At 38.3% G+C, this 22,349-nt stretch overlaps 1 protein-coding gene across 5 annotated transcripts in view; it reads left to right on the top strand.

The window, feature by feature from the left end:
• Positions 1–430: 430 nt before the first annotated feature.
• The window catches only part of LOC137255363 (carboxypeptidase D-like), a 78,326-nt gene continuing 56,407 nt past the window's right edge, over positions 431–22,349 (top strand). For 3 of the 5 annotated variants that reach the window (XM_067792825.1, XM_067792831.1, XM_067792811.1), the window contains exon 1: positions 10,930–11,009. The gene's annotated coding sequence lies outside the window, so the exon portion shown is untranslated. Of the gene's footprint in view, positions 511–4,480; positions 4,559–10,929; positions 11,010–22,349 lie in introns of those variants that run through there. The other 2 variants (XM_067792837.1, XR_010954523.1) reach the window with 2 other exon arrangements.

Below are 22,349 nucleotides of genomic sequence, written 5' to 3'. Positions count from 1 at the left end.
AAAAACACTAACAAGCAAGCAATAAAAACAAGCAAGCAAAAGCTGCAAAACAATCAAAGCAACCATAAACCTTCACAAAAAAAAACCAAAAAAAACCCCCCAAAAACAACAAAACACAGGAACAAACAAACAAATGAAACAAACCAAAACATACAGTCCCCAAAATGAAATAAGAGAAGAAAAAAACAACAAAGAGACAATAAAACCCAACTAGAACTAAGAAAAAACAAATAAGCATAGACAACAAAACAAACAAAGCAAAACCCATACCCCAAACCTCCACAAAACAAGAAACAAAACACAGGAACAAACAAACAAATGAAGCAAAACAATAAAAAAATACATGGACATAATGAAGAAACAATGAAATATTTACTCTGAGTTATCGTTGACAGGTGTAGTCCAAGGGAAGTAACTCTCAAGTTCTTTGACACTCGCGACGATTTCTTGAGAAAAACGGAAATGAAATTCACAGGATTGTCGAACAGGGAATGCCCGTGGTTCGTTCAGGTAGTTGTCGCTAACAACATAATGGCAGAGGTAGTTAATATCTAGCCTTATATTATCCTTATAAAGTATCAAGTACATTATGGGACCATGCACAGGTATTTAATCTGTATGTGCCCATTATGAACGAAGATATTCAACGAAGCATCGTTGTCGCGAATGGTACCATTTTAATCAATCGTACGTAAAATCGTACATTTCTCTGTTAGGACGTCAAACCAGGCGATACGTACAGGTCAGCTGAACACAATAAGGAAATACCATTCATTTTGACTAAGGCACCTGTAAAACTGACTGCTGATGAATTATTAATTTAGTTTAGAACTACTTGGTGTCAGCGTAGAAAATAATGAGTGAAGTGGCGTCGACTGCGAATTATGGGGACACACCCAAACGGATTCCACACTACGAAAGGTGAAAATTAAAATGATATATTGACTGGCACCTTGCCATAGAAGTAGCTATTATTAAATCACAATGAAACATTTGCTGCAGGTTTAGCTGGAAAATTATCAATGAGGTGGTAACACTTAAATAGAATACCAAACAAAAGTCATAACTTTTGGGGTTAGCGGCATAACTTAATTATTCAACTTTTATAAGTTAGAATCAATTAGTCCGTGCAGCTTTTTACGTTCTGTTTGCCCAAATTCTTTGCAAATGGGCATGATGAAGTATATGCTATGTTTGGGATTACATTTTCTCAGCTCAGTAGATGCTCTAAAGTCATTTAAACATGTCAGAAAGGTACACAAAGTACCTCGTCAAAACAATGAAACAATTATGAAACATATAACTTTATGGATGACAACTTCGTATTAATTGCAAAGAGGGATGTTTCGATGTAGGTTCTCAAATTGTTATCAAGCTAGGAGTGAATACAACCATATGATGAGAGGTACATACATAGTATGTTTGGACAAACAGTGGATTAATATTAACAACATGTAATTGATTAACAGCTGGTGCATAATTGGGAGAGGCCAGTGGGAGACTAGGAACATCATTGAGACTGGTGATGAAGCCAATAAACAAGGGGATTAACTTGTTATAACAATCATATTGACTGATTTATAGAGTATATTCTTTGATTAATTCTTCATAGGCTGATGGTATGTAGTATCCTTGGCCTCTGTTGATCAGTGGTTTGTGACAGCGAATTTCTATGGTCTCCAATAGTTTTCTTCTTGTTAAGTCTCGATTCTTGGTTGATAGGATTTCAAATTTGGGTAGGGAACTTCTGTTGGTGATGGGAAAAGACTGATTTGCTGTCTGCTTTGGTCTGTGCAGGTTCTGTGTTCTTTTAAGAGGATATAAATAGGGCAGGTGGTTTCACCTATATAGGAGTCAACATGAAAGAAGTTGTCATCCAGAAAGTTGTATATATTTCATTTTTGGGTGAATGCCGATCAAACAATTAGTACCTGGTCAAGGCTACCAGATGTTCCACTCTCTTGTTTCTTACTTTCACTTAGTTTCAGAGATTGGGTTTGAATCACGGAAAGGTGTCAACCCCAAAAATTGCTAGAATCTGAATCCAAATGTTCAATAAAGACATGGGGTTGGAATTTGGGCAGTTCTAAACAATGACTACCCCTTCTCTTGTACATCTCTGGCCTTATTGCACTGTGTTGTGACATACCTGGAACACTAGTCTAAGCAGCATAAAATTCAACTCACTCACTCACTCATGGAAAAGTCACTGCCATGCAAATGCCAAATTTTGCTGTCTGAAATTGTAACTGTTTACAACTAAAATATCAGTGTAATTTTGTCATTGAAAACCAGTTTAGTTTAGTTAAAATACAACTTTCTTACCCTAGTTTAGCAAATGCCATGATAAGAGACACGTCTTAAATCAAGTTTGTGTGATTGTGTAGGAATTTACAGCAGTTTAGTAGGTCGGTGACGAAATTTAGTAGGTCAGTGAAGATGGAGTCCCTCTCCCAGTGTGGCAGTAAATATCAATTATCACTCTCAAGTGTGTGTAGTATACATTTTTCAAATTACAGGCATACCATGCTGGAGCTGAATTTCTATATTAACAAACTTTGCATATCTGTGAAAGTATGTTTGAACTGAAATAAACTTGGTCATTTAATAGTATTTGGTTGAAAAATGTTCGTTATCCATTGGTTTAAAATGTTCAGTGGAGAATTATTCCCCCTCGTACACAGGCCACCATGTGTCTACTGGTTTGAATCCCATGTTTGGAAAATACTCAATGAACACCAAAATATAAGAAAAACTTGATAAGGAAAGTACAGTACATGAAATAGAGTTCAATCACAAAACACTTAAAAAGCATGTTTCTAGACTTAAAGCTAAAGGTTTAAAACATAATTACAATGTTTATTTCAAATACAAAACCACTGAAAAGCCATTTGTATTTAATTTCATGATTTGTCCACCTATCAAAAGGGTGAAGCTCATTTCTGGTGTCCCTTGCTGTGATATTCCCGGAATATTGCTAGAAGCAGTTTTAAACTCACTCACTCACTCACTCACTCACTCACTCACTCACTCACTCACTCACTCACTCACTCACTCACTCACTCACTCACTCACTCACTCACTCACTCACTCACTCACTCACTCACTCACTCACCCACCCACCCACCCACCCACTCCCTCACAAGGGCAATGCTGACATATAGAAGCCAATAATGGTAGAAAATCGCTATTTTCTTTTAACCAAGAAATAGTCCAATAACCATGATAACAATCTGTGTTCTTCCAGCTGCTGAGTCTGGAATCAACTTTAGTATGTTTGGGAGCAGCACCAGATGGTGGTTATGTTATTTATTGAATGAGTGACTTCATACACTGCCTCTCCTCACAAATGGTTATATGCATCCCACCGGAGAAAATATACAACTGCATTGTTGTCTGAGTGCTATTATATATGACCACAGATAAGCTGAAATTTGGGGGCCCCCATAAAGCTTTACATAGAAAGGGAAATAATCTGCACAATAAAAAATGAAAGTATTTTGAAGTGTACAAACATGCCACCGATGGACAGTAAATATACTGGAGTATCGCAAATAACAGTATTTTTTAGAACACCCACAGATTACCTCTGTCATATTGTTGAGGTGTTAAATCACCTGCATATTTAGAACATGAAAGGTATAATCATCTTTACCTCTTGATGCTGAACTGCAAATCTGACATCTTTACTGACATGGTTGTCTTCCCCTGGTCATTTTGTTTGGATCAAAATCATTAAAACGATGTTTTTCGACTACCAGGAAAAGAGTTCAATGAAAAGATAACCTGTAGATAAGCCAACAAATTTCTATATATCTGAGACATTGCTACTGTGAATATTAACTCACTCACTATAGAAGATGAATATCACTTTCTTCTGCTACGCTCAGCAAGTAGTACTAACCGTAAAAACTGTATTAAAGAACTCTAATTTTGTCCATCCATCAATTGCTAAATTTTCGTTTATTGAATTCTTATTATATCCCATCTATGTTTGTATCTACCTTTAGCTGGTATCCATATAAGTTGATTTTGCTGAAAAAAAACAACAACTAAAACAAAGAAACCCAAAACACTGTCGCCAGTTTTGTATCATTGTCTTGTTTATTCTGGTAATGGCTTATGTATTTTTAGTTTGACTGATTTATTTTTTTCGAAATTGAATTCAGTATGTTTATATTATTGTTGAAATACAGTATGTACTGCATATATTTATGCAAAACATGTCAAAGTCTTTTCAAAATTATTCAAATGCCTTGTTTGAAAATTAGTTATTAGGAAATATATGATCTTTTTTCAAAAGTTTTTCATGAAAGCATTTCATATACAACCTACTGAATGTTTATTATTTTGACATGACATCTGTATAGTGACAGCCATCCAGTTCTGTTTATCATTTAGGACGATCTGTATATCATAATGGTGTATATCAAACATATGTCCTATTGACTGCTTCTCACTGTGATATATTGCTTTACAGCCAAGATGGAGGACAGATAAGAACTAGCTTCTCCTTCTGTTGCAAGAAGGAGTCTGACCGGAGAAGAGACAAGTCCAGGTAAGTCGCCTGTATCTTCACCACCTCACCTGCCCAGCTGTGTTGCATGTTTACTATTGTTATACTGATAATCTTATTGCAAATTCAAGAAGGCAGTCGGTATTAGTTGTGTTTGGATTAACTCAAATAATCCAAGATTGGTCGCAGTGACCAAACAACCAAGCAAAATGATCATATTTTCTCATCATCAAACACCAATGATTTTGGAACTGTTGGAAACTCTGACGATAGAACATATTATCAAAATTTTCAGGGCCTGAAAATGTGTTTAATTCTTACAAAACTCTCCTGACTAACTGAGAAGTCATGACAGAATATTTCCCGATGACTCCAGGAAGTTTATTTTCATGATAAATTAGTTATCATGTTAAAATAACAAGTAGCCTATATTATACTTATCTGCAATAACATGAGGAAAATCTGAGAAATCTGTTTTTTTGATAATTGCTCAGGTTAATGAAGGAATCATCAATTGTAAGATTTCAGCCAATTCCCAACACTAGCCAGTATACATTGCTTGTTACATACTGTATTCATGCACACTGAACTATGAAGACATGTTGGAAGTCACATAGTGGTGACTGAAGTGTAATGAAATACTACTATTTAACTGTCAAAAATAGTTTAAACCAGTACTGATAATATTTGTCAGTGGATTATTTGCTCACAGGACTCAGCACAGCAAGTGGTGTCACTTTAGGTAACTTTGCCAGTCATGTTCCTTTAACCATTGAGTTCTATTCCATTTTAATTGACCTGTTAAGGTCCTGAGGTAGAATAGGCCTTCACCAACCAACGCTTGCCATAAAAGGTGACTATACTTGTCGTAAGAGGGGACTACCGGGATCGGTTGGTCAGGCTTGCTGACTTGGTTGACACATGTCATGACAGTTCCCAATTGCACGGATCGATGCTCATGTTGTTGATCACTGGATTGTCAGGTCCAGACTCGATTATTTACAGACCACCACCATATAACTGGAATGTTGCTGATAGCGGCATAAAACTAAACTCACTCACTCACCCATTTTAATCATGCATTCAGGATATTGCTAGTTTGCGTTAGGTATTCAAACTTTATTTGGGGATGGTGTAATAACCTAGTATGTTAGAGTGATTGTGCAAGTTTGAGTGAGCTTGTGTGACTTTTTTCAGTAAGTACTACTAAGACTTACAGATGACTACTACTGCCTCATGTCACATCTCATGAATATGGAATGTATGTGCTGAAGAACAGGCACATACCAGTGGTATACACATCAATAATAGGCCATTTTGACATTCTGATGCATATCCACTGCAGCAGACTTCAATGATATCTGCATTCAGGCAATAAATACAGGAATTCTGAGACATACAGATGTGCAGGTGAAAAAGGTGACATTTGGTGCTTACTGTGTTCTAGGGCCTTTTTGTTAATTTCTTGTTTCATGGATTTAAACAAACATGTCAGGCCGGCAGGGGTGGGGAAAAGGGGAATAAGGAGATGCTATTTGCACGCTTGAGTAAAATAAAAAAAAATGAAAACAGGTTTTGTTTTTTTTTCACTTTGTTCACATTTCGGGTAGCTAGATCCATAATCTATGTAATGAAAAGGGGCCAAGGTTATGCCTTGTGCTAACAGACTAGGATTTGAGAGGACCTGCTGAAATTGAGTGAGAGTTAATATGTAACGTCACATTGACAATGTTTCAGTCATACTGTGATGAGCCCAAAGAGACTAATCCCGAGATTATCAAGGTCCCATGAAGACATGCCATGTTGTAATGTGCTGTATTGTACAACTGAATAATTACTTTAATTACTGGAGCTTAATATTTTTTGTTAAGATTTCGGTAATAGAATATTAACATTTGAACCAAGGGTGCAATACATGCTTTTCTCTATGTCCATGTTTGTGTGTACTGGACACACATTTCTGCTTTGTGTAAAAATCTGAATGTTGTTTTAATTTTGTGCGTGTATTACCTCCTTAATGCATATTTGTATGCACATTAGTATCAGTAGGTCAAGGGTGATTACTTGGTTGTATTTCATGCAAAAACAAAGATAATTTCAAGCTCCGCTGGTGTCAGTGGAGATGAATGCCCTTCAGAAAATAGTCATGTGTACTGAGTGATATGTTACCCTGTTCCAAGTGGCTTTGTGTATTCATATCAGTGCTGGTATTTGTATGCAACAGGTGTGACAGAACATCACAGTACTAAAATTTTAGTCATGACGATATTTTGCCATGTTTATAGTGTGATATGATACAAGTCTCAATATAACTGTGGCAATATGATGCATATCACAATACTAAAATCATGACTTCTAACAATGACTATAACCCACCTAAAAATAAATGCAAAACCAATTTTAAGGTATGTCATCAAATTCTGTCAGCAGCGTTCAATGACCATTCTGAAATGAGATAATTACACATACACACTGACTTTGTGAATGTTAATAACATATATAACAGCTATATGGCGGTGAGTGCTTAGTCTGACACGGTTCTTGATGGAAGAATTCCAAGAAAACATTTACTTATGAAGGGAAATAAGTAAGCATTTAATTTAGTCAAATACAAGTAAGGCTTTCAGCAATATTCATAGTTAAACATTGATGTATCATGACCCATTTGAAGTATCTTATCAGGTTATAAGACAGTGTAACACTTTGAATCGATTCCCAGTGTTGGTGGACCATAGATCCATTCATCGGTGCCTGTTGCACCCTTGGCATGAACCTATTTGTACTTCCACCTATCTCAGTCACTATAGCTCCATTAAATCAATATTTCAGTCTGAAATGTACCAACATAATCTTCAGAATGAATCACTGGTAGAGTATTGTCTAAATTTAGAATATCATTGCACACTTTTGCGTTGTTTTAGAGATAATGAACTGAGCGATGTTGTTAGTGCTGATTGTAATACTGGTGATATTGAAGATGAGTTACATATACTTTTGAAGTGTGATAAATATGCCCAGTTAAGGCTGAAATAACTTCCAGAATTAAAAAGTTTTACGTGTTGTAAACAATCAGTGGCAAATATTTTAAGCTCACAAAATTGTATAGGGTCTGTTCCCTTGCGTTGTACTTAAAACATATATTTTAAATCCACAACAGCTGTTCAAAATGTGAGAAACATGTGACTATTTATAATGATAAGTAACCTCAATTGTACTATAGGCCATGTGGCCAGTATTACTGAATAAACTGTCTGTCTGATACGTCATAAAATTAATTCACATGTACCATTCTGTTTTAATCTGATGACAAGCTCCATACAGTGGTCAAGCAAGCACTGATACTGTATATAAATCACATCCAGGGACTGTTGTCAGCAGCAGGCATCAAGAGATTGAAAAAATATCAACCAGACGATACGAAATATATAATACCCCCAGCAGACATTTCTTGACGCCAGAAGAGTGATGTATGAAATACTGCATATCATGATAAAACGTAGATTTTCAGAAATAGTAAATGACAATGTCTTGCTCTGTGAAGTGCCATCATTCTCATACAGTGTAACAGTGTACACTGAAGGTGCTGTAATTCCAGGTTTATGGCTGTGATTATCATGATGAGCTCTGATTGTGTCGAGGGTTGCAGCATTAACTTACTGAAAGCTGTCAAATGTATCTCAGATCAGCAGGTCACCTGTCTCTCTGACAGTTTTTCTGGTGGACATGAAAGACAGAACATAACACTATATCTAACATACTGTCAGTACAGAGAGAGGCCAGAACTGTGGGTTGTCAGGCTAGAGTCTAGGTCATCAGAAGAGAGCTTCATCTTGGTATAATTGTGATAGAAACAAGGAACTGCATTTAAACCAGAGAGGAGCCCCAGTGAGGTGGGAGATTAAGAACCTAACTAATATTTAGAATTGTTCTGTTATTAGCACAGTCTTTTTGGCGATTATGGTGAACAATGGCTATAGCTAGTGTACTGTATTTATTGAGTGTTTTAAAATATTTATTATCTACAGGACTCAACACACTTTTCTGTCAGTGGCAATTCACATTTTGAGGTGGAAATCACATCCTAGGTTTCTCTGTGTGTGTGAATTTGACAAAGAGACAGGTAGTAATAGAAACCAAAAATATCATCAAGATTGATTGCAGCCAATTTCCTGTTTTCATTCAAACCACATTTTCATATTGTGTCATTTTTGTCGTTATACCATATTGATTGTATTTCATACTTCTTATTTTAAAATTTTTGGTATAATATCCTGTTTCTCTTTATTGAATACTGCATACCTTGTATTAAGTGTCTGTTGCATTCATTTGTGTTAGAGCATGTCAATACATTTATTGTGTTTTTAAAGTGATAACAGGAAGGAAAAGTCTGTCCTTTGCTTGAAAACAGGATGAATGAAATCATATTTTCAAAAAATAGTTTGATGCTCTTCTGGGATCTGAAAGGACATACATTTACTGTAACGTTTAGTCTCTGGAAATATGTTGTGATGTAAACATTATACTCCATTTAAACTAAAAAGGAGCCCCAGTAATATGGTCTATCTTGAACATGTACAAAATCTACACTTACTTCATTAAGAGCCAGTAGGGCAGAAAGGACTGAATGGGGAAGGGAAACTAATATGGCTGAGGGGCACATAATATTGTTGAGGGACTGTGAGACAGACTGCCAGGTCTCCAGGAAGGTAAGGTGGTCTTGAGAGGCAACTAAATGGATTGTGTGGTTCAATATAAACATGCTGTCATAAGGTACCTTTGTAAAAATTCAAAGTAGCATAAGGAAATGATTTCTTTATGTCTTGAGTCATATATTCGCTCCTTCCAAAAAGCTTACTCTGAAAAAGATGAATTCCTTGTTATACCAGACACAAGCCATGTATATTTTGAACCCATGATCAGTGTATCTTTGCAGCACTTGTAGGTTTCAGGGCCATTTAATTATATTCTTTTGTAAGCTAAAAGTTTATGAGCAAGAACTCTGTGTCCAGTAATCTTCCTGGGTATGTTTAACCTCCTTCGCAGCCGTTTGTAAGTACCATCACATGTCATTTTACTATTGTTAATACACCATCTACCCTTAATGCAAATAGACCAGGGTCTCCTCTCCCAAAGCACTAAGGTGATCGTAGGTCACTAAGGTAACCTTGGCGCAATGTTAGTAGGGATGGCATCATGAAATGAACACAAGTATTGCAATATTTCTTTCAAGTATCAATGAAACACACATTCAATAAAGCAGACATTGAAACTCTCCCTTTGACCATCAGCGTATGATACCCCACAGCGGAGGTTCAGATGAGCTGTATATTTGCATAAAATATGCTGTAGAAAAGTTGAAATACGCAAGCAAAATAAATGACAGCATATGAAAAAACACTAAATATTTACATTTACGCTATGTCAAAATAATGCATACTTACCCAATACATCGATATCAAGTCTATTGAACATAAAGTTTTTCTATCACCAACTATTCGCTATTCAAAAACTTCATTAATTCTAAACACAAATAGAATGTGCAACGGATCTAGAATACTAATCGTGGTTTGTTAACCCTTCACGTTTTGGGCAATCCATAAATAGTGACCAATCAAAAAGCTGTCTTCATTTCAAATCAATAATGTGGTAGAAAGTGTGGTAGAAAGCTTCCACAAGCTCAAAGTATAAGACCTAGTTTTTTTATGCTTTACAAACAGAAAACTATATTGTTAGAGGACTGCTAGATAAATTTATAGGCAAGTACTGTTTCACAATCAGAATCAATTGCTGGTGATACTTTTTGAACTTGTAACATTAGCTATTAGAAATGAAAAACAACACAATGGGGACAAGTTTTAATGTGAAAACATAACTAACTGTTAGAGTGAAGACATGGCTGTTAAATCTTCTAATATCCATCTTGGTGTCTTGTTTTGCATCAAAACAGATGTAGACTAAGGCACACATTATCCCCTACAGCACAAGTGGATAATGTTGTATTAGCATTGGAAACACTGTATTAGCTATCAGCAATAATTTAGCATTCTTGGGAGGATTGTGTCTTATTTTATAATTGAATAAAAAAGGTCACACCTGTTATTCTTATTTGAAGTGAAAACTTGCATTTTAAAACATGGTGGGCTTCTAAAAGTGTAGATATCCATTTGAAAATAGAAATACCCACTTAGTTTCAATGTATGAGTATCATACCCTCACAGCCACAAGTTTATCTGGATCTCTGCCACATCACCTAATAATGAGGTGGATGACCATGGTATAAAGAGGCTGTCCTGTTTTGATGTAGGTGTGCTGTTCCATGTTGCAACTTGTGTGAATGACAGGTGTAAGAGATTCGTACAACTGATTGCTGCTTGATGGACATAACATCTGCTGATTCACTGATCACTGCACTTCAGTGTTTACGTGTGGGCTCAACCATTAGGAAATCAGATATCATTCTACAGTAATGGGTTTCTGATACCTGAAATTGCAAGTAAGTATCTGTTTATGCTTGACATTGCTTTTATATTGCCTATGGATTGAGGCATGATTTGTAATTAACCAATTAGAGATTTCAGTCACGTGGTCTTTAGACCAGACTAAACTAATGCCATGCCTGGTCTGTGATGCTGAATCTGTTGTAACTTCTAAAGACGTTTCTCACGTGTTTAGATTCCATCGTAAGAAAAGTATTTGTTTGTAAGGTTACATCAACCCGTTCACTTTACGACCATTTTCCAAGGCATAGATGAGATTTTTTTGGCTGTACACTGTTGATGCATATGGACTGCATTCACAAGCATCAAGTCCTGAGAATAAGCTCTTGGGATATTAATTCTGTCTCAAGTGGAATAAGGTTAAGTCAACCTGTTAACTTGATGAATTCCAGACATTCCATTTGCTAAGTTGTAGCTGAGTTGTTTTGGGTTGTATGATCCCCAGGGAGTTGAGAATGTGAATAATGACTTCTACACTGATATCATGTTTCCCGGCCTTCTTATGTTCACTTCTTTGAGCATACTTTTTGGGAGTTTAGAACTGTATGTTATGGTATTACTATTAGTTATGTGAGGTTCATCATACTGTTTATCTTTTAGTGATCACATAGGGTTCTCAGTCAATGCAGTGTTAAAGAATGCTATTATCATCTTGTGGAATGGAAACATACTGAAAGCTGAAGATCTAACCAATCAATACATCTCCAAACAGAACACGTCAGGTGGATGACCCAGGGGTGGAGATGATTGGCTGACTGTTTACAGGTATATAGAGATGGGGACCCAAGGGTAGAGAGGAGGGGCTTGCTGTACTGCAGGTAGAGAGAGAGGTGGGGACCCAAGGGTAGAGAGGAGGGGCTGGCTGTACTACAGGTATAGAGAGAGAGAGGTGGGGACCCAAGCGTGGAGATGTGGGGCTGGCTGTACTACAGGTATAGAGAGAGAGAGGTGGGGACCCAAGGTTGGAGATGTGGGGCTGGCTGTACTACAGGTATAGAGAGAGAGAGGTGGGGAACCAAGGGTAGAGAGCTGGGGCTTGCTGTACTACAGGTATAGAGAGAGAGAGGTGGGGACCCAAGGGTAGAGAGGAGTGGCTTGCTGTACTACAGGTATAGAGAGAGAGATGGGACCCGGGAGTAGACTGTGATGCTATGTTGCTGTTACTTGCACACAGTTATGCCATATCACTTGAGGGCTGAAAGTGAGAAGGCATTGTTGCTGTTGTATACATAGATAAACCATATCACTCCAGGGCTGAAAGTGAAAAGGCATTGTTGCAGTTGTATACATAGATATACCATATCACTCCAGGGCTGACAGTGAGAAGGCATTGTTGCTGTTGTATACATAGTTATGCCATATCACTCCAGGGCTGAAAGTGAGAAGGCAGTGTTGCTGTTGTATACATAGTTATGCCATATCACTCCAGGGCTGAAAGTGAGAAGGCAGTGTTGCTGTTGTACACTATAGTTATACTTTATCACTCCAGGGCTGAAAGTGAGAAGGCATTGTTGCTGTTGTATACATAGATATACCATATCACTCCAGGGCTGAAAGTGAGAAGGCATTGTTGCAGTTGTATACATAGATATACCATATCACTCCAGGGCTGAAAGTGAGAAGGCATTGTTGCTGTTGTATACATAGTTATGCCATATCACTCCAGGCCTGAAAGTCAGAAGGCAGTGTTGCTGTTGTATACATAGTTATGCAATATCACTCCAGGGCTGAAAGTGAGAAGGCTATGCTGCTGTTGTATACATAGTTATGCCATATCACTCCAGGGCTGAAAGTCAGAAGGCTATGTTGCTGTTGTACACTATAGTTATACTTTATCACTCCAGGGCTGAAAGTCAGAAGGCATTGTTGCTGTTGTATACAGATAGATACTGTAAATCATTAAATTTTTGCGAGCATGATATTTTTGCGAAAATTGCGAATGACTTGAGCTCGCAAAAATATCATGACGGAATTTGCTGGTAGAATGCAGTGAATAATCAGCAAACAACCTGTCCTATCTTTGCTTTATTATTCACCAGTTCATATAAATAACAATAGATCTAGACAATACATTAATTAAGCAATGACAACAATACAAAGAATGACTAATTACTAGCATTACTCGTACTCACGTGTTACATGTCAAACAATGGATACCTGAACAAAAGTCACTCAATCAGTACGTTCAATAGTCCAGATAGGTGCCAACCACACAACACACATTTCTTAGAGACTGTTTGAAAGGCCGAGACCATCCAGCGGGTGTGGATAGTTTTCATGACACTTATCTGGAGATCAACTGCTTTGCCGACACTGACTAAACTGGTCCTTCATCATTGCCAATTTATTCGAGTCATTCCATTTGATTTAATCCCATTGAACTGTCTTAAGCTTATCTGGCCTAGCAGCAAGTGTTTTTTTTAGGAAACATCACTGATTGCATACAGGCGGAAGTACTCCACTGAATGGTGTTCAAGATTAGCGGCAAACTTTAATATGTGATTGGATTTACTTCAGATAAAACTTTCAGATGCAAGTAAGCTTTGAAACTATCAAACTAAACTATTTTTTTAGAATTAGGCAAGTCACAAAAATATTGTGAAGTAAAAACGTCTGCTGGTCGCCACTCGCAAAAATATGGCGCAAAAATTTCGTGATTTACAGTATACCATATCACTCCAGGGCTGAAAGTCAGAAAAGGCATTGTTGCTGTTGTATCCACATAGATCAACTATATTGCTCCAGAGCTGAAAGTGAGAAGGCTATATTAGTGTAATAATTGTGTGGAATCATGGCTGTGAGATGTAACTTGGAGTTAACCAAACCTCATTATCACAAAACGCCAGTGCTGATGTAATTAACTCATGAGCACCTTCTGTCTTGTCAGCATAGTTTGTTCTACATTTAGGGCCCATGAGTTCAGTCTATCTGTAAATGATCAATTGTATAAATAGACTAGTCCCAGTCTATCTGTCAGTGATTATAGTATCAGACGGACAAGCCCCAAACTATCCACAAATGATCACAGTACCAACAGAGACTATCCTCACTCACTGAAACTATCCATAAGTGATCACATTTTCAGAGAGACCTGCTTCAGTCTATCTGTAAATGATTACAGTATCGATCAGTTGACACTGATGCTACCCTACACATACTGTCAAATCCCCATCCTAACCCCACCCCCAAACTCCTTTCCCTAAATGAGGTAAAACCTGAGAACCAACACTGGCACTATTCTCCTTCCCCCTCCCCCAAATGAGTGAAAACCTGATAGCCCACACTGTCATGGGGAACCCCCATCCAATCCCCTCCCCCAAATGAGCTAACACTCATTCAGTCCCCCTCTCCTCATCTCATCCTGTGGTGTTATAAAGCTGGCTATGGACTCTTACTTCTCCCAGTCTCTAGACATCCTCCAGTGGCCCTGCACTTGTGATTACGCTGCTTCTCTACTGTCTGGTAGGTAATATTTGCACAATGCATTAGTTCTTGTCAGCTTCCAAGGATGACTGATGATGTGTAATACATACAACAACTGGAGAAGCAGGGTTGTCATCTCTAGAGAATCAGTAGGTTGCTATTACTTCTTAGTAGAAACCCAGTCTCTTAGACTGTTCTTTAAAGGCGCAGTGTCATGCTTTCTTGACAATATGTTGGTCTTTAAACAACATTAGAATCAATGTCAAAACATCACCTGTGCAGAATAAGGAAGTTGTATATCCATAAAAATAGTCCTCATCCAATCCAAGAAAACAATATGTATTCAGACCTGTTTTCAGGCAATTGGGTATTTACTCCTATGTCTGTTTATGTATGAGTAATGGCACTTTTTATGGAGTAACTAGCATTTTGTATACTTCCACTAGTTAACAGAATTGAGTACTTTTACACCGGGTTTCTTATCTCTATTGAGTAAATTGCACTTTTAAGTATATAAAAATAAATGCTTCTCAACTGACCTAGGTTTTTAATTATTCTAATATTGCCAACTGTGTTGGGAGGTATTTTAAACACTCTACATGGAAGTAACATGACTACTGCAGTAAACTCCGGACAGTGGCTATGGCTGTAATAGCATATGTATATAGGCATTGCTTAACATTTGCTAATGCTGTTAATGCTGTCATAGAGTTATCATACAGAAGCCAGCTTAGTCAATTGCATGAAGTATGTATGGTATTATAGGCATATGTGATTTTATGTGATTCTTGTGCATTTTTTGTACTCCCATATTTGTAATTAATGGAGTAAATGTGATTTATATTGAGTAAAATACGCAAATACTTGCCTTATCTGGAGCTCTTTATATTTTAGCCACTCACTTGAGCTTCGTATTGATACAATATTGATACTTATTATCCCTTGCCATCGATAATTGAAACTTCAAGGCAAACAGCTTTTAAACAATTTGCGTTTCTGGATCTTTGTAAAGAGCGTTCCAAGGTACATAACTCTGTGGGGTTTGCTTGAAATATAGTTTGGTCGGCTGAGTGTGCGAGAGTCGTTTTATTGCAATATTGCATTAATTCAATCAATCTCTTTGATTTCATATTGTAATCTTAATATACATTTTTTTCGGAATAAATTTAATGGTAGGGGGGCTTCCCTGAGGGCTAATAGTTAGTATGTTGTTCTTTAAAGAAGTGTGGCATGCCTTTAAGCATTTTATGTACAATAGCTTTGAAGTATGTAGTCTCTGTAACATGTTCTTTTTTGGAAATACACTTTCTCAGTAAAGTACAGATTCTAGATTCTAGCTGTGCTTCACTCAGAAGGTATAAATTCCAAATATACTAAAGTTACAGCTGACCACTTTCTTAAAGTAATATTATTTAATCCCTCCGCTTTCACACACACCAATATGGTTTGACCTCATTGTATTGATAAAAAACACCTGTGTGAATTCTGTTGGCACATCAAGCATCACAGTTTGTTGAGTAGAGCCATCTCCTGCTACCTTGTTATGGGTCTAATGCATATTTTACAAGACATGGAAGATCCATTACCTTACTAAATTAATAGCTTACTTAAAATTTTGGTAATGTCATAGGCATGTCATGATAACATTGGAACATTGCCCATGAAGTCTTCTTAAGCTTCGATCCAGCGATCAACAGCATGAGCATCGATCTGTGCATTTGGGAAACAAAGACATGTGTCAACGAAGTCAGCAAGCTTGACCACCCAATCCCGTTAGTTGCCACTTACGACAAGCAGAGTTGCCTTTTATGCCAGGCATGGGTTGCTGAAGGCCTATTCTACCTCAAAGCTTAACGATTTCGACATCAGAAGGGTGTGTGCATCTCCTGTCATAATCATGGCGGTTTTGAAGCTCTTTGCTGTTCATCTGATTGACATACTTAAAAAATAACAACAGACGGATAATGATATCTGTTGGTTGAAGGAGGGTGGAGGCAAATCTGGACTGCTGCTTCTGGTATTCTTAGATGGATTTGTACCTCTTATTACTTGGTTTACCTCACCATACTCCAGTCCGTCCTGGATTCTGCAATTCCGCGGTTGCAGAAAAAATTGCAGAATTTACCTTGTCATGCAGAAAAACATCTGCTACATTTCTGCAGCGGAATTTAGTTATTTTAAAAACTGAGCTGAAACGAATAGTAGAATTAATGTCAAAAGTAGGATTGGCTACATATAATAACATGAAAAGGACTGACATATATATTGTGACACTTTCAAAATAAACATGATATAAAGATATTTTATTAATAATGCAAGTTTTAGGCATCTTTCAAATAATATTAGATGAATTTGACATTGCAATTACATTCTCAAAATTGATAATTTTGAAAATTGAAATTATTTCAGATTTCCTTTAGGTATAAAATTGTTCTTTGCACCAACGTTATGACTGAGAGGAGACAAATAACTTTCAGCGAGTGTTTAATTCTCAAACACAAAAATAGGTGTGGTGCTTTGTTATCAAACTTACTCAAGATGTGATGTGTACAGTCTACTTAACTTTATATCTGTGCTTGAGAATTAAACCATGAAGGCCTGTGTAAGGTTTTTGTTGTTTTTTGTAAATTTTTTAATCGCAGAATGTTTTGCGTAAATATTGAAAAATTGGGTGCAGAATTTGCTTAAATTTGCCGCTGAATTCTTAAAGATTTTCCTCCAAATCCAGGAGGGACTGATACTCTGTCTAATAATCTGTGAACCACATTATTTTCTCTACCACCCAACCGTTTCTGCAATGTGAAAGCCATAAAAAGAAGCAATTTTCTCAGTTGTCTAAATCTCCATCTCATTGGAGCTGCTGTTTTATCTAAATCAAGGTATTTGTTTTTATGAAATTTACATATTTCAGAGTGTTAGTCTAACAGCAGCACTATATCTCTTTGTCTGCTGATACAGCTGGTGTAATCCTACCTGGATTGAATGAATCTACTGTGTAGTAAAAACAATTAGTGTCATGTTGTACATGCTTATCACCTGATTCCAGACAGATGTTTTTTTATGCTGGGATACATTGATCACTTGAGCTCCAGACTCTCTACAGCTACTGCAGATGTTTGTGATAAGCATCTTTAGATGTTGCCGGTGAGGAAGAGGTTCATTGGAATTAATGTCAGATAAACTTGAAACTCATCTTCCTGATGTTTGACGTAGTTGTCGCTCACATTTGTTGCCTCGTACAGCGGAGGTGTTCATCATATCTGTCTTAATTCATTGAGGTTACCATATTCCAGAGTGTTAGTCTTTGGAATCCCAGCATCCACTGCGCATCATACAACTTTCCAACTGAAGCAGATTCGCTAACCCACAAATTTGTTGCAAAATAATTAAGTGTCATTCATTATCAGCATGGAAATGTTATGCAGTTAACAATTGTGTTGTAGATATACTGGGTTAAAAATCATTACATATTTCTACAAGTAAGTGCAATGGTGGTATGAAATAGAGGGGCAGTAGTTTAAATTCAGTGGCAGTATAAAATGGAGTTGCACCAAGAGATACAGAGTTAGAGAGAGAAACACATACAAAGACAAATGTGATTGATATTTATGAATATAGGTGTAACAGCAGACACAGGAAGAAGAGGATGGGTGTCTTGGTGACATAGGATCCTGTTGGCTGACCTGTTTTGTTGATACAGGATCTGCAGACACTAATGGGCAACAGCAGAGGTGATACATTATGCACCCCCAGCATCTTGTATAGGGATGGGATCTCTTCACTTCAGATATGAAAGACTTAGGAAGAATGGTCACAACATTCAGGGGGCAAGGGATGTATGGAGATTCAATGAAGATTGAATATTGAAATCTTATTGAAAAGGATGGTGTTGGAAAGGCCGAATGGAGGTGTAGTAGGCCTATGAGAGGAGGACTCTGAAGTTGGGAGAGTATAATGAAGATTGTTGGCAAGGATGTGTTGAAGGACAGACTGGAGGTGTGATAGAACTATGCAAGGAGGGCTCTGATACTATGACCCACATCCATGAAGCTATTGAGTCTGTTCACCTGATGATGATGTCGTCTTTTATGATCAGCACTGGTTGATGAAAACAGTTCTAACCTTGATTCATTCATTAGTCAATACATGTTGATTCCCATTAGCTCAAACTATAGTTAAGCTTGAATGTCATGGTATGATATTGCATGATAACATGGTAAGGCTACAAAGACATGGTGTGACATGTGATGACATGGCTAGGCTATGATGACATTGAATGACATGTTGACATGGATAGGCTATGATGACATGGTATGACATGATGCAGTGACACGGATAGGCTATGATGACATGAAGCAGTGACATGGATAGGCTATGATGACATGGTATGACATGATGCAGGGACATGGATAGACTATGATGACATGGTATGACATGATGCAATGACATGGATAAGCTATGACATGGTATGACTTGATCCAGTGACATGGATAGGGTATGATGACATGGTATGACATGATGCAGTGACATGGATGGGCTATGCTGACATGATAAGGCTATGATGACATAGTATAACATGATGTGATAACATGAGTAGGCTATGATGACATTGAATGACATGTTGACATGAATAGGCTATGATGACATGGTGTAACATGATGCAGGGACATGGATAGGTCATGATGACATGGTATGACATGCTTCAATGACATGGATAATCTATGATGACATGGTATGACATGATGCAATGACATGGATAGGCTACGCTGACATGGTATGACATGATGCAGTGACATGGATAATCTATGATGACATGGTATGACATGATGCAGTGACATGGATAGGCTATGATGACATGGTATGACATGTGATCAGGTGTTTATAGGATACAGATTCCTACATCCCATACACATAAAAGTGACAATGGACTCAACAAAATAGACTAGTGTGTTCACATGGAGGTAGAAAAAGTCCAAATACTAGTTGTGATATGTTGATCAAGTAACAAAAAGTTACACTGCTATTAGCTAGGTTATATCATTTGCAGTTAAATTACTGTGATGATTATGATACACAATACAGTAACAGTGACTGACTTGCAACAATATTACAACATAGTATTAATGATACTAGTTAATGTCTGGGTCTCACATTTTGTAATCCAGGACCCATGAAAATTAAGAGTATGAAACCCATGGACCCTCAAATACAGGATTCAAGGCAAATTCCTGATGTGATGGCTAGGCTACAACATGGCTAGGCTATGACATGATAGGATGACATGATAGGATGGGCTACAATGACGTATAACATGATTTAACTATAATGTTAGGCTACAGTGACATGGTATGACATGGATAGGCTATGATGACATGGTATGACATGATAGGATGGGATACAATGACGTATAACATGATTTAATGATAATGTTAGGCTACAGGGACATGGTATGACATGGATAGGCTATGATGACATGGTAGGACAAGGCATGATGACAAGGTTACACTTCTGTGACATATCTGATGGAGAGATCCTGAAGTATGATCAGGGTGATGATGGTAGGCTTCAGACTTGTACTGATAAAGGATAGTGTGGCATCATAGCGTATTGGCTGGCACCTGGTGTCATAGGGCTTGAGGGTGTTTATTCCTACTCAAAAGGACTCGTGAAGGTCCGGGGTAGAATAGGCCTTCAGCAACACATGCTTACCATAAAAGGCGACTATGCTTGTCGCAAGAGGCGACTAACGAGATCGGGTGGTCAGGCTCGCTGACTTGGTTGATACCTGTCGTCAGTTCCCAATTGTGCAGATCAATGCTCATGTTGTAGATCAGTGGATTGTCAGGTCCAGACTCAATTATTTACAGACCACCGCCATATAGCTGGAATATTGCTGAGTGCGGCGTAAAACTAAACTAAACTCACTCACTCACTCCTACTGAAAAGCCAAAAGTAGTATAGGGAATGACAGTCCGAAAACACTTTTCAAAAACCCCTCTAAAAAGCCTCATTTACTAAATGAGGCTTTGGTGGGACCATTAGCTCTTGCTATTATTGCCCCTACTACAAAGCCACGCCATCACGTTTACCGTGACTTGGCAGGCGGTAACACTGTGCCGTACGGTACGATCAATAATTCTTCTCTTACAAATCCCCTACCCGGCCCACCCCTCAAGTAGTACAAGTTAGGTTCGTCGGCTTTCATATCCACTTTATCTATGTTGTAAGTTTTGACTGACCATATAGGATCGGTGGCTCGCTTACGGCTATCGCCCTCGTGTTCCCCCGGCTGGTATAGATACCTAACTAAGGCCCTATCTGGTATCTGTTTCTCCTTTCCACGCAATGGAGCAGACGACTCTGCTAACACTGATTTTAGTTTGATAGCGTCTGCCGGTTTCTTACCAGTGAGCCGGGTTACTTCATGGTTGATTGCCGACACCACCTCGGGTAACCTCGCTACCCATTCGGTCGATCGTTTTCCAGTGGTTGTCATTTCCCTAGCATATTGATGGCCGAACAAGCGCTCAGCCAAAGTCCTATTAAATCTCTCAACTATAGCTTGGCTGCGATGGGCTCCGGCCGTGCCACGTCTGACCTTTGTATCGTGTTTGGCTAGCAGTTGTGAAACGGCACCCATGAACTCCCGTCCTGGATCAACTTGCAGCTCTGTTGGCCAAGTCAGCGGGCTGCGTTTGTATATGTGTTCTAATCCTTTGGCTACTTTGGCCGAATCTTTCGTGGTCAAGGGTTCGGCTTCCTTGTAACGACTGGCTACGTCCACTACGGTTAAGGCATACTTGTACCTCTTATCATGAGGTAGGAACAGTAGGTCTGCCTGGTGAATGCTATTAGGTATGTTAATTCCGAAACTCCTTCTAGGTACGTAGCGTGGCGCCGGCAAATAGATCTGCCACAGGGCTTGTTTTTCAAGCCACGCTTTGGCTTTCTCTGGTGATACTCGCGCCATTTTAGCTAGCTTATCTACTGCGCTAGCTCCTTTCCAATATCCACGCGGGCTGTAATAAATAGCCTCAAATTTTTTCATGTCCATACGCGTATGTGTTTATACCATCAATAGCTATCCAACGTTTCGTGTCCATAGGCGATAGGGACGTCTTGTTTATAGTCAGTCCGTATATCTTATGCCCATCACTTCTAAGCGTGTTCATCTTATGCCTAAAGGTACGGGTCTTGAACAGAGCCTCCTTGAATCTGGCGTGTTTGATGTGTTGTTTCACCACATACTTCTTAACCCCCTTAGCCTTCCGGATCTCACTATTGTCGGCTTTCAATATGGAGTACATCTTAGGTCTCAAACCTATGTACTCAGCTATTGGCGTGCCAGCACACTCGTCCTTCATCTTACCTAGGACCTTTTTATTTACCGTGCTGTGCATGGTATGGGTCTTAGGATAGTCGCTGGTGTCGTATAAATCGATGTGTTTTTTCATATCCTCGTATACATCCTCGGTTCGAATCTCCATCAGCAGGGAATCCGTGTCAGTGTACAGCACTTCGCACCTGTCGCCGTACTGTTTCTTAAGCTCGTTGTAGTAAAAGTCGTACATCAGGTGTTTGGATAAATCGAGGATACTCATCCCAACGTAAACAGGTCGGTTGAATTTTATGTGGCTTTTCTTCATGTGTATGGCAACTAGGTCGTCTGTGAATATTTTATTACGGTTGAATGCCGGACTGGCTATCAATTTCCTGAGCTTGTCTTCCTCACTAGATCTAACCAGTTTCACGGTTACACGTTTCCTAAGGTTTTCCATAGTCTTACCAAACACCGAGTTGTTCATGAGCTTGTAGAGATTTTTCTCAAAATCACTGGTGGCTTTTTTTCGTAGGTCTGTGTTCATTCTGATGTAGGGCTCCATCCATGGGCTCTGGTCGAACATGAGCACCCT

This window comes from Haliotis asinina, chromosome 1, assembly GCF_037392515.1.
Source record: "Haliotis asinina isolate JCU_RB_2024 chromosome 1, JCU_Hal_asi_v2, whole genome shotgun sequence".
In the NCBI taxonomy this organism is placed as follows: Eukaryota; Metazoa; Mollusca; class Gastropoda; order Lepetellida; family Haliotidae; genus Haliotis; species Haliotis asinina.
This window is presented reverse-complemented; position numbering and strand designations above follow the sequence as displayed.